At 41.1% G+C, this 11,154-nt stretch overlaps 1 pseudogene; it reads right to left on the bottom strand.

The window, feature by feature from the left end:
* Window positions 1-9,515: 9,515 nt before the first annotated feature.
* LOC141813589 (histone-lysine N-methyltransferase ASHR2-like) lies at window positions 9,516-10,207 on the bottom strand (annotated as a pseudogene).
* Between the last annotated feature and the right edge of the window lie 947 nt (window positions 10,208-11,154).

Raw genomic sequence — 11,154 nt, 5'->3', positions numbered from 1 at the left:
AGATTCAGAACCTGATTCTGTTCTTTAAAGTCAGAGATATTTAAACAAAAATGAGATTCAACCTTTAGTTTCAAAATGTACTCGAGGTGTTGCTCATGCTTCTGAAGAATCAGAACCTAATTGTGCTCTTATAGTTCAGAGAGATTTACACAATACTGAGCCTCTTGATAAAAGTGTGCAAAAATTTGACCATGGGAAGACTATGTTTCTTGCTGTTGGAAAGGGATTCTGTGACAGGGCGGTAAATGTGTCAGCGAACACTGTTGCTGGCCAATCTCTGATGTCAGGTAATGTTATTTATATCACCTGTAATATGGTTCTACTGCATAACTTGGCGAAGTTATAATGTATAGATGAAGATCCATTTGTCAACGTGGATAATGGTTTTTAAAAGTATATTGCTTGTTTAGATCTTTTCTCAATAGCTTAAGCTTTGACTGGTGGTTTCATGAAGTTAATTGAACAATAACAAAAAGTTACATGAAGGGGGTGGTTTCAGATATGTACGCACTGGCCCCTTTTGTAACTTAAACTGTGGACAAATTTGACTTTGGTAAAGCAATTGAATATTGTCAAGTTATACTAGAAGTGAACATATGTAGTATCATAGGTGGTGAATAGTGTAATACTTTTGTAGCTTGTAATACTTTGCTAGTGATCCAGGATAACTTTTATCATAACTGATCATGATGTTGTGGCAAACCCCAGATGATTTTCTTGGTGCTGGAAAAGTTGACAACAACCAGGTTTCAAATTCCAATGTAGTGGCCAGAAGTGACAGTCGTGTGCATTTATCTGCCAGTCAGGAGTTACAAAATCCACATGGAAACAGTGCTTCGCTTGAAAATTCAACCTGGTGCTGTGTTGTCTTTTCAGATTGCAAGCATGAAAGCATATCACGAATAGTTCAAGCTAGAAATATCGTTGCATCTCAAAGTTTTAGAAGTTCTCAGGTGGACTGCAGTACTGTTGAAGTCCTACAGAGCTTAAATTCTCTGTTAGAGCTCCAACCAGAGTAAGTTAATTCATTCCATAATCCATAGAATGAAAAATTTAGTAAACTTGGATGTTATAGCCGAAGAGGATTTAGTTATGCCTTTAAGCTAAACATATAACATGTTCAATAACTCTACTTGCTTCAGGGAAAAGGTCTGTGTTTTCTTTTCATTGATGTTGGGCGACATTTCTGGTAGACTACATGCTTGTCCTGGAAGCATGATGGCCAGCAATATTCTACAGTTTGCTAAATCTTTGTCCGAGGAGATTGATAAAGGTTTGTTGATCTTTGTCAGCAATATTTATGACTTTTTGTTGCCTTGTTGTCTTAGCTGTTTGACATGTACAACATTGTGATACAATTTGGGCTATATGTCTTCACAATAATGATCAGGAAAATCAATCCAAGACATGGGGATGGTCTTATCCTTTCTAATGTGCCCTGCTAAACCCTAAATCATCTACATGAAGTCCTAGGAATACTATAAATGGACACCCTTAAATAGGTCAGTGTCTTTTGTCAAAAGTGTGTAATGTGATACATAATAACTTAGTGCATCAATGAACTTTTGTCCATCTAGGTCTGTGTTTTAGGACAAAAATGTATTCCTGAAGGAACTCAATGCACCCAAGTTTTTTAGCACTTCTCCTGAGATCGAACGAAACTTAATGCTGTGTGGTCAACGTAGAGGATGAATTCATGAGAGAAACGACAATGTCCGATGGTCTAAATGATAAAACTCTGGCAAACAAGAAGCAGTGCTGGTGGAGGCAAACTCCGGGAAGCTGAGCTTGAGAGGAAACAAGAACTGTCACTTGGAATCCGGCTTCCTTCTCCCTCGGGCGGCGATGGAGCTGGTAGAGGATCACGAGGAAGGAGGCAGCGTTGCGGCAACCACCAGGCAGAGATGGCGATCGCAAGGAAGAAAGCATCGGCTTAGGCTTCATCCCTGCTCCGGCACGGCTGGACCAGAGCAAAATAGGGGATGGCTCTTTTGTCTTCACTCTCTGCCTAGGGTTTGACTGCCGTTCTTCTCCGGCGCGGCGAGCGGAGAAACGAGGTGGCGGTCACGCGAAGCCCAGGGATTGGCCGCCGATCGCTCCTTCACATTAGGGCTTCAAGACGGTGGTCGTGCGAAGAGGAGAGGGAGGTGGCAAACAGGGAAGGAGAGCCGCGGTCGCGTGGGTAGTAGAACGAGGAAGCTACATTGTTTTTTTTTTTTTGGGTTGGTAGTTGAACCGACTTTAAATAGATTTATGGTTTGGCTTAAATCAAGTTCGATTCAAATAGTTCACTGTAGCAAATCGGTTCATTTTTTGGTTCACTTGGTTCACTATTCAAATGAATTTCGATTTGATCGAAATCAGTTTTGTTCATTTCGTCTTCACAAGACGAATCATCTCATCGCATCCGTTCTGCCAAAATCTCTTCCATCACGAACCAAACTAAATTGGTTAAATTCGGTTCAAAATTGAATCATTCGATTCACTAACCAAATGACATTCGATTTGTACGAAATCAGTTTCGTTCGTTTCGTCTTCATAAGATGAATTCCATCATATTGTCCTTGGTTTGGTCCAACCTGATTTTATTTATCTCATTCTAAGAATCCAATTCTCAAATTCGTTTTAAGTTCTTCGGAGAACTTGTAGTGTGTGTGACCCAATAGGTTCCTGGTTATGTTGGTCGTCCGTAATTAACTATTAATTACGGAACGATCATGAGTGACACCTAGTAGTACATTATGATCCCTAATTGATCGGAAAATCAACGATTGATTTCAGAACATTTCTAAATCTTTCAGCAGCCATAATGAATCGTGCTTCGTTCCTTTCACCGTCTTATACCCGCTTGGTTCAGGATATGGTCTATGTGTCGATCTCCACTAGGCTGACTACGTCACACCTAACCCAAGCTATTTTTTTGTCCTGTGGATTTAAGTTACTTGTACAAATGTCCAAGAGTACTGTACTCTTAACATGTAATGTTTTAGTCAAAGACTTTTAGTAACAATCCTGACAAGCGGCCATAGGATATTTGTCTCTTTTTTTTAAGGAGCGGTGAATCCTTTAAGGGTTATTCAAACACCTTAGGGCACTTTGACTTATACCCAATCATTTCGGGTCCACACCTCCTTGGAGATGTTTGCTTAAGATGTCAAAGTATAATTCTCCATGATCAAGGTGACTTGAATACTGCAAGTCAAAGGGATCTCGCACTTAAACTGCACTAAGATCTTCATTGACATATATATATATCAAACCATATGAAGTCTCAAGACAGGTCACTTCAATGAACTGATTATCTTTACCCAGCATCCACGTTTAACTCTCAACATCTAATATCGACAGCAGTGAGATTAGCTGCTTGGCTAACCAAGAAGCTCAAAATATGTTAGTCTCGACAGAATCGATGACGTCTGTGCTCATCAATTCCTCGACATGGGATAATTTTAATACATTCATAATTGCACATGTAGAGATGCTCACGAGTTGTGATCCAATCACAAATTCTCTCATGCTATGAGTCATGCATATTGCGGATATTCATTATTTGAGTTTAAGATCCAATCAAATATATATGGAATGTTGACTCAAATAGTGAATTGCTATTTATCCAATAAATAGTATAACCGTAAGATGATTGTCTTAGAACACCTCTCAAATCTAACACCAATTCCAGCTCTAACTCGTGAACACGGGTCAGGTTGTCCTCGACCTTCGCCTTCCATTCCTCGGCCTTCGCCTTAGCTCTCTCTTGAGCATTTTGAGCCATGACCGCCTCGGCTTGAGCCCAGTCAACATTCAGTATGGCCTTTGCCAACCCCTGTTGCATCGGGGGTTGGTCGGCTAACTCCGCCTGCATACGGGTTATTTCACCATCCATCCGAGCAATACGTTTCTCTACTCGAACTAGATGGAGGTGTAGAGCCTTTTGCTCCATGCCAGACTGCAAACATATATAAGTAAAAAAAAAAAAAGAAAGAAAGGAGAGCATGTAAAGCCAATCTGACTAACCTTTATATAAGATTCGTACAAGTGGTCGCTCAGCTCAACCATTACAAGCTGAGAAGAAGCATTTGGTGCGCCCTAAGGTGCTCGGCTGCGTCCTCCCCCACCGTCCGAGCAAACATGCTCCTCGGGTCAATCCGAAAGCTCTCAGTTGAAGAATGAGGGAGCGATGGAGGGGAAGATTGAGCAAGGCCGCCTTGCTCCTCAGACACTGCACCACCAGCTTGAGAGGCTGAGGAGGGTTGAGGTGCTTCTGACCCCTAACCAAGTCGGGCCTTCCCCTTCCCCCGGGGTACCAATAGCGCGGGATCAGGTGACGTCGGTCCCAAGCTGGCCTCGTCAACAACAGCACGGCGCTGTCGCTTCTTGGACTGTTCGACCCCGACCGTTGTACTAGGGGGTCGGGTCTTCTTCTTCTTCTGACCCTCTTCGATTGGTTGGAGTCGAGATGGGCCTTCGACACTTGAAGGTTTCTTCGGCTTGGGGGCAGCTCGGTTGGAGCCAGCTCCTTTGGTCTTGGGACGAGGAGCGTCAACACCAGTTGGTCGGCTTGTCGAGGACACGCGAGATGAGCGTAAAGCCTCGGGTTCTTCGACGACATCTCTTGTCACCCACATGCGCTCGACGCGCGCCAGATCCCACCTGAGGACCTTGTTCATTGAAGCGTTCAGTATGATGCGACCTAATAAAAAAATAGAAGGTTAGTCAGCAAAGGTAAATCCAGTTATTAAATAAAACTCTTACTTAAACGGTATCCCAGACAGATTTGGATTGGGTTGAGCTCTGCTCGATATAGTAGAGTCTCGTTCTCCACTAGATCACTGACATTGAAACTCAATCAATCTAGTGTAGTCGATGCCTCCAAGAAGGCTTGGGATTGACGGCTCTGACCCAAAGCGGGAACAGAAGGTAGATCAGTCGTCTTTTGGGTCGGCCAGGTATTGGGTTGAGGAGGTTTGATATATACAAAACAATCTTTCCATCCCTTATGGGAGGTCGGATACTTAGCTAAAAAGTTGAGTCCTTGTCTGATCGAGAAGTAGAAAACCCCACACTCGAACCGGCGCAAGGCGTACAAGACATTGAATAGGGTCGGGGTCAGGTGAATCTGGTATAGTCGGCATATAATGACGGTACCACAAATAAGGCGATATGAATTAGGAGCAAGTTGAGAGAGATTGAGTCGGTAGTAACTGGCTAATTCTAAAACAAAGGTGGGGATTGGGAACCTGAGATCGCTGGTCATCTGATCATAAAAAATAATTACATAGCCAGGGGGAGGTCGGCAAAGACGGTGATCGGGTAAAGGCACATAAATTGCATGGTCGGCAAGGATTTCGAACTGAGTTCGGAATATATCGATGGCATCCCGATCATAAACATTACACCGGATTTCAAACCACGAAGTTTTCGAAGAATTAGAAGCCATGGGGGGTCAGGATTTATGAAGCGGTGGGTAGAGGTTACTTAAAAAGAGAGGTCGGACTAACAGAACAAAGGTCGGACTTAGGTTAGACTAACAGAACAGAGGTCGGACTAACAGAACAGAGGTCGGACTTACTTAAAGAGAGATCAGACGAAAACAAAGGAGACCAGATGCGTGACAAAGCACATGCTTAACAACACTCCGGTAGACTTCGAATATGTCGGCGAGGTTCTCCTTTTATAGGGCCCGGCCGGTAATGGCCACGTGGTCGCCTTGGAGTCGTCGGATTAGAGCCGGCGCCCTGCTAATCCGCTCGTTCAGTTCTCTTCTTACTCAGATTCTTCTCGTCGGCTGGATCAACGAAGGTTGAGGTGGCATATTATTGACTGGTGGCTTGACCGTCAACGACATCCAGCCGAAACTGAGAGGTCATAACTTTTGACTCGAGTTGAATCATAGGTCGTTCAATATATCAAATCGAAGCTCGTTTAGATATCTTTGATTTGATATATTGTATATCCCATGGTTCAGTCCGAGTCAAAATTATGATCTCTCAAAATTACGCAATTGTAACAATTACAGTTTCGTAGCTTCTACAATGTTGAATGTTAAATTCCAAACTTCAAGAAAATCATAACTTTTGACTCGAATTGAACCACGATAATATATCAAATCGAAGTCGTTCAATGATCTAGTCGTGTCCCGTGACATGGATGTGTTCATCCTATCGAAATTAGATGTGAAACGGAGCAACCACGCAGTCCACAGCCTCTGGCACGCCCCACGTGCCCCTAACATGATTGTGTCCGAATCCACAGCTTCTGACACACCCCCTATGCCAACTGGCACAGTCGTGTCGCTTTTTCATCCGTGGTGGTCCCATGACGCGAAACAATAGACTAAACTTCAAATAGGTATAATTTTTGACCCGGGATGAATTTCGAGATCTACAACCTATTAAATTGAAGATAATTCAGAACTCTACAAGTTTTGTTCAGAATGGAACTCATAAAAACCTAATTTCAAGGCTCAAAAACCGATGTTCGTAGTGAAATAGCAAACCTAAATTGTCGTGTTTGCTACCAAAACAACATTTTTAGGCCTTTAATTTAGGTTTTTACGTATTCTGAATAAAACTTGTAGCACTTTGAATTATCTTGAATTTGATAGGTTGTGGGCATTGTAATTCATCTCGAGTCAAAAATTTTGCTGATTTGAAGTTGGTCTATTGTTTCATGTCAATGGGCTGCCACAGGTGAGAAAGCGACACGATAACTGGCATTCAAAAGCTGTGAGTTTAGACACAGCCATGACAAGGATAGGAGACGTGCAAGAGACTGAACTCCACGGTTATTCCGTTTCACGTCTAATTTCAACAAAATGAACACATCCCTGGTAAGGAGCCATGCTAGAGGAAGGGGGAATTTTTTTTCCCGGTGAACAATAGAACGGAAGAGGATGTATTATGGGAAAGAGAATGAGAAGTGATACTTAATTTGATCAATCCAAAAATAAAATAATATTTTAGATAATATGTAAAATCAAGTACGTAGTTTGGAAAATTGCCGATGATTGTTTATTGAATTTTTTTTATTTGTTTGAGAAGTATTGACTATTGAGGCCGTCGTCGTCTTTATATGATGATTTTAATCTGTAATCGTTGAGGATGATAGAAAAAGTAGCAACTTTAGTTTCAAATTAAGAGATGTGAGTTTTAGATTTTTTAAGTAGCATAAAAAAAAAATAGGTCCTAATTATCAACAGGCGCTTGGTTTTCTAAACTAGTTTCTTCAACTCAGTTAAGTAAGAGATGTGAGTTTAAATTTATATATCAACATTGTCGGTAAGAAGTTCACATTGTTGCTTCCGCCTATAGAAATCCCTTGTCTAATTAACATCGAATTTGAGGATTAATTGTTTGGAATTTCAATCGGTGATATTTAAGTTTCTTGTAGTGTAAAGAACACTTTAATAAAAAAATAGAAATCCGTAGTTTCAACGGCTTCACACGATCGATTCTATAATTATCTGTGAGAAAGTAAATTAAGAAGTGACTTCATCAAAATTTAACCCTTACCGAGCAGTGTAATTAGAAACAAACACAAATCAAACAAATTTATTCTTAATTATGAACCATCATTCACTCTTGCACAAAAAAAAAATAAAAAAATCATTTATGAATACTCATAATAATTATTTGAGAAATGATATGTAACATGAAAAAGTCCAACATGATACATTTAACTGTGGGTCCCATTGCATGGATGTAGAATCCATGCATGCATCATGTTGGTTTCATGTTGAACTTTTTCATGCTATCTATCATTGCTAACCACACTAATCATCCATGTCCAATCCTACTAAATTAGCTGCTAGTTTTATACCCAAAGACACCCAACCTAGTCCGTCGTCATCATGGTCATTGTCATGGTCGTCACCGTGGTCATCATTGCACTCGTTACCACGGTCGTCATCGCAATCGTCGCCACGGTTGTCGTCGCCATCGTCGCCGCGGTCGTCGTCACCATCATCGTCGCGATCGTCCTCACGGTCGTCAACGCGATTGTCGCCGTGGTCATCGTCGCAGTCGTCGCTTCTCGAATTGCTTGCATTTGGCTGAACCAAAGTGCACAACGGGTGGATGTCCACGCCGCAAGGCACGCATCGGTAACACATACCTATAGCGGTTTTACGGCAAACATCGCATCGACGTGGGTCGTCTTGAGAGAGGACGTGCAGGGTGAGCAGATGGTCGGAGTGCATGGGGACGGAGATGGTGGAGGAGCAACGGGCACAGTGCTCGTGGAGATCGAAGTTACAGGCGTGGCACCGGAAGCGAACGCCATATCCTTCGACCTTGCACCCGTCGCACATGAAGTCCCGCTGGATGTAAACATGCGCCAGGCGATGCTGGGGATGCAAATAGTGGTTCATCCCATCCTCATTTGCCATTCCCTTACTTTCTTCCCTGCTTCTTTGGGCGTCCCTCGTAGTGCTTTTTATAGCCATAAGGATTATAAGTTGACCAAATGCTTGTGATGATCTTAGAAGACAAATTCCAACTCATGCGTTACTTAACTTGCAGAAAAAGAATAAGTGACGCAGGAGAAGTGACGTTGGCCCTTTTTTTTTTTTTTAAGATCTCCAACTTCCACCGACTAATCTTCACGTGTGTCTCATTAATCCAGTTCAATTACATGATAAAGAAAAGAAGTGTTTATTGAGCCCTCGGACATAATTGAATTGGTTATGACGGAACAGACTTACAGATTTAAAAATTCGAATTTCGAGGAAGCCGAGATAATAGAACATAATTGAATTGGTTATGACGGAACAGACTTACAGATAAAGATATTTTTTTTTATAATTTCTTGATTTACCTCATCATAGATGATCATAAGACCAACCGTGTATGGTCGCTAGAGTAGCGGATGAAAATCGAACCCTCGTACCTAGGCTTATCTAAGAGTGCTAAAAATGGATCTGACTTGCCAATCCGATCCGACCTATTTAAAAAAAAATTTAAGTTATAGTTGAGAGTTTTCGGATTCAGATCAAATATATAGGTTGAGGGTTTTAGATTTGATTAAATTCGAATCAGATTTAGGTGGATCCAAATTTAGAGTTTATAAAAAATTTTGGAGGGTTATAAAATCAAATTTTATTTTAAAAATTAAAATGTTGAATAATAATGATAAAATATTAAGATAAAATAAAAATTATCGAAAAAATAGTTTAAAAAATTACCAAGTTATTTGTGTTGGTCAGGTTATACGTATTCAAATTTAAAATTTAAGATTTTTAGATTAAATTTAAAAATAAATTTTTTTAATAATATTTTATTTCAACTCAACTTGAACTCATCTAACTCATCCCAATTGATATTCCTAAATTCATCCATTCTACCTCTTACAGTTGTACAGTGCAGAGGTGGCTTGTGATTTACGCTATGTTTATTTCGTAAAGTGGATGAAGAAAAGAAAGGAATCCTAGGGAAAGGAAATCCGTAGGGAAGGAGAAAGGAAGGTAAATAAAATCCATCTTTTTGCCATGTTTGTTTACCTTGTTTAAGGAAGGAAAATTAAAAATATCTGTATTGTCTAAAATACCCCGAAGATCTTCTTCTTCCTCGGATGGAAACCTCAGCCGCCTCCGCCTCGCTGACCCGTCTATCCCCACCGTCAAACGGCTCCATCAACCCAAAGGCATTGGCTTTGTCCTTGGCAAGGAGTGCGGCAGTGAGCTCAAGGGAGAATCCAGCAGGGGGCGAAGGAAGTATGGAGGTGAAGAGTGAGTGAAGGGTGGAAGCATCGACGTCGGAGGTGGTTGTGTCGTGGAGGGAGAGCAGGCGATGGAAATCAGAGGGAGCGGTGATGGAAAGGTCATAAGCGGCAAGGAGAAAGAGAGCCGGGGAGAGAATTTGGGCGGGAGAGAAGGGGGAAAGTGAGAGAGCGCGAGGCAGAGGAAGGGAGAGTGGGAGGCGAGGCATCGAGCGGAGCAGAAGGAGGCGGCGGCAGGGGAGGTGGAGCAGTGGGAGCGGCAACGGAAGGGGAGCGGAGGAAGAGGAGGGGGATGGGAGGGATCGGAAGCAGCGAGAGCAGAAGGAGGCAGAGGCGGAAGCGGGGTAGAGGAGGAGAGGGGAGTCGGAGAGGAGCACCTCGCCGGGCTTGATATGGCGGGTGGAAACGAGAGCTCTGTCGCGTCCGGGGATCTCTGGAGCTTCACCAACAGTTCGACGGAGGCCCCATGGATCGAGGGTTTCCCGATCGCCATCGCGCTCAATCGGAGAATCCGGGGGCGAAATGTCTTTTTCGTTTCCTTCCTCCCTTTCCGCCCGATTTTGGGGTGATCAAATTTGGAGGAAAAACAATCCGTGGATGGATTCGATTTCTTTTCCTTTCTAAAATTTTATAAAGATAAACAACGGATGCATACATGCAAAGGAAAACTTTCCACAGTTTCTCTTTCCGCACCTCCAAGTAAACTGGGCCTCAATTTGAGCTCATCAATTACATTAATCAAACGGCTAATTATGACCAATTATTCATTTTCCATTAATCCACTCATTTATCTGAAATTAATGACCCCATAAATAATTTTGAAATTAAACGGTAGCCTTCAAGACTTGGCTTTCATTGTTTTTTAATTAAGTCAATTATCAACTAACTCATTTTATTATTAACACGCATAATTATTAATCGCATGTGAGACAATTATTATAATTAATAAAAAAATAAAATAAAAATTCTCTTTATTGTACAATTGACTTAGTTTTTTGTAAGTCTTTCTCTTTTGTCTCATATCTTCTCTTTGTATAATTTTTTAATAATACATGTAGAACCTTCAAGACTTGACTTTCATTGTTTTCAATTAAGTCAATGATCAACTACTCATTTTCTTATTAATATATATAATTATTAATCAAAGTAAAACAATGTACTATTAATAAAAAATATCACCTTGTTCATCGAATCTCATTTTATATCTCCCATTCACAAGAGTTGACATGATATAACATGGTTACTTTTATTTAATTGGATGTGAGAATTATAAAATGATATGTATAATTGACTCGGTTTGAGTTTTTGGCTTTTGGCTTGTATATTTTATTCAAATAAATGAACTCAAATAGAATATAAAAATTAAATTTATTTTTTATAGTAAAAAGTGTAATCTGTCACTTCAATGACTTCATGATCAATTATGAAAAAATAAATAAG

The sequence above is a fragment of the Curcuma longa genome, chromosome 20 (assembly GCF_044706935.1).
Source record: "Curcuma longa cultivar G26 ecotype Majalengka, Jawa Barat chromosome 20, ITB_CL_G26_1.1, whole genome shotgun sequence".
In the NCBI taxonomy this organism is placed as follows: Eukaryota; Viridiplantae; Streptophyta; class Magnoliopsida; order Zingiberales; family Zingiberaceae; genus Curcuma; species Curcuma longa.
The sequence above is the reverse complement of the archived record's forward strand: the minus strand, read 5'-3'. Positions and strand labels throughout refer to the sequence as shown.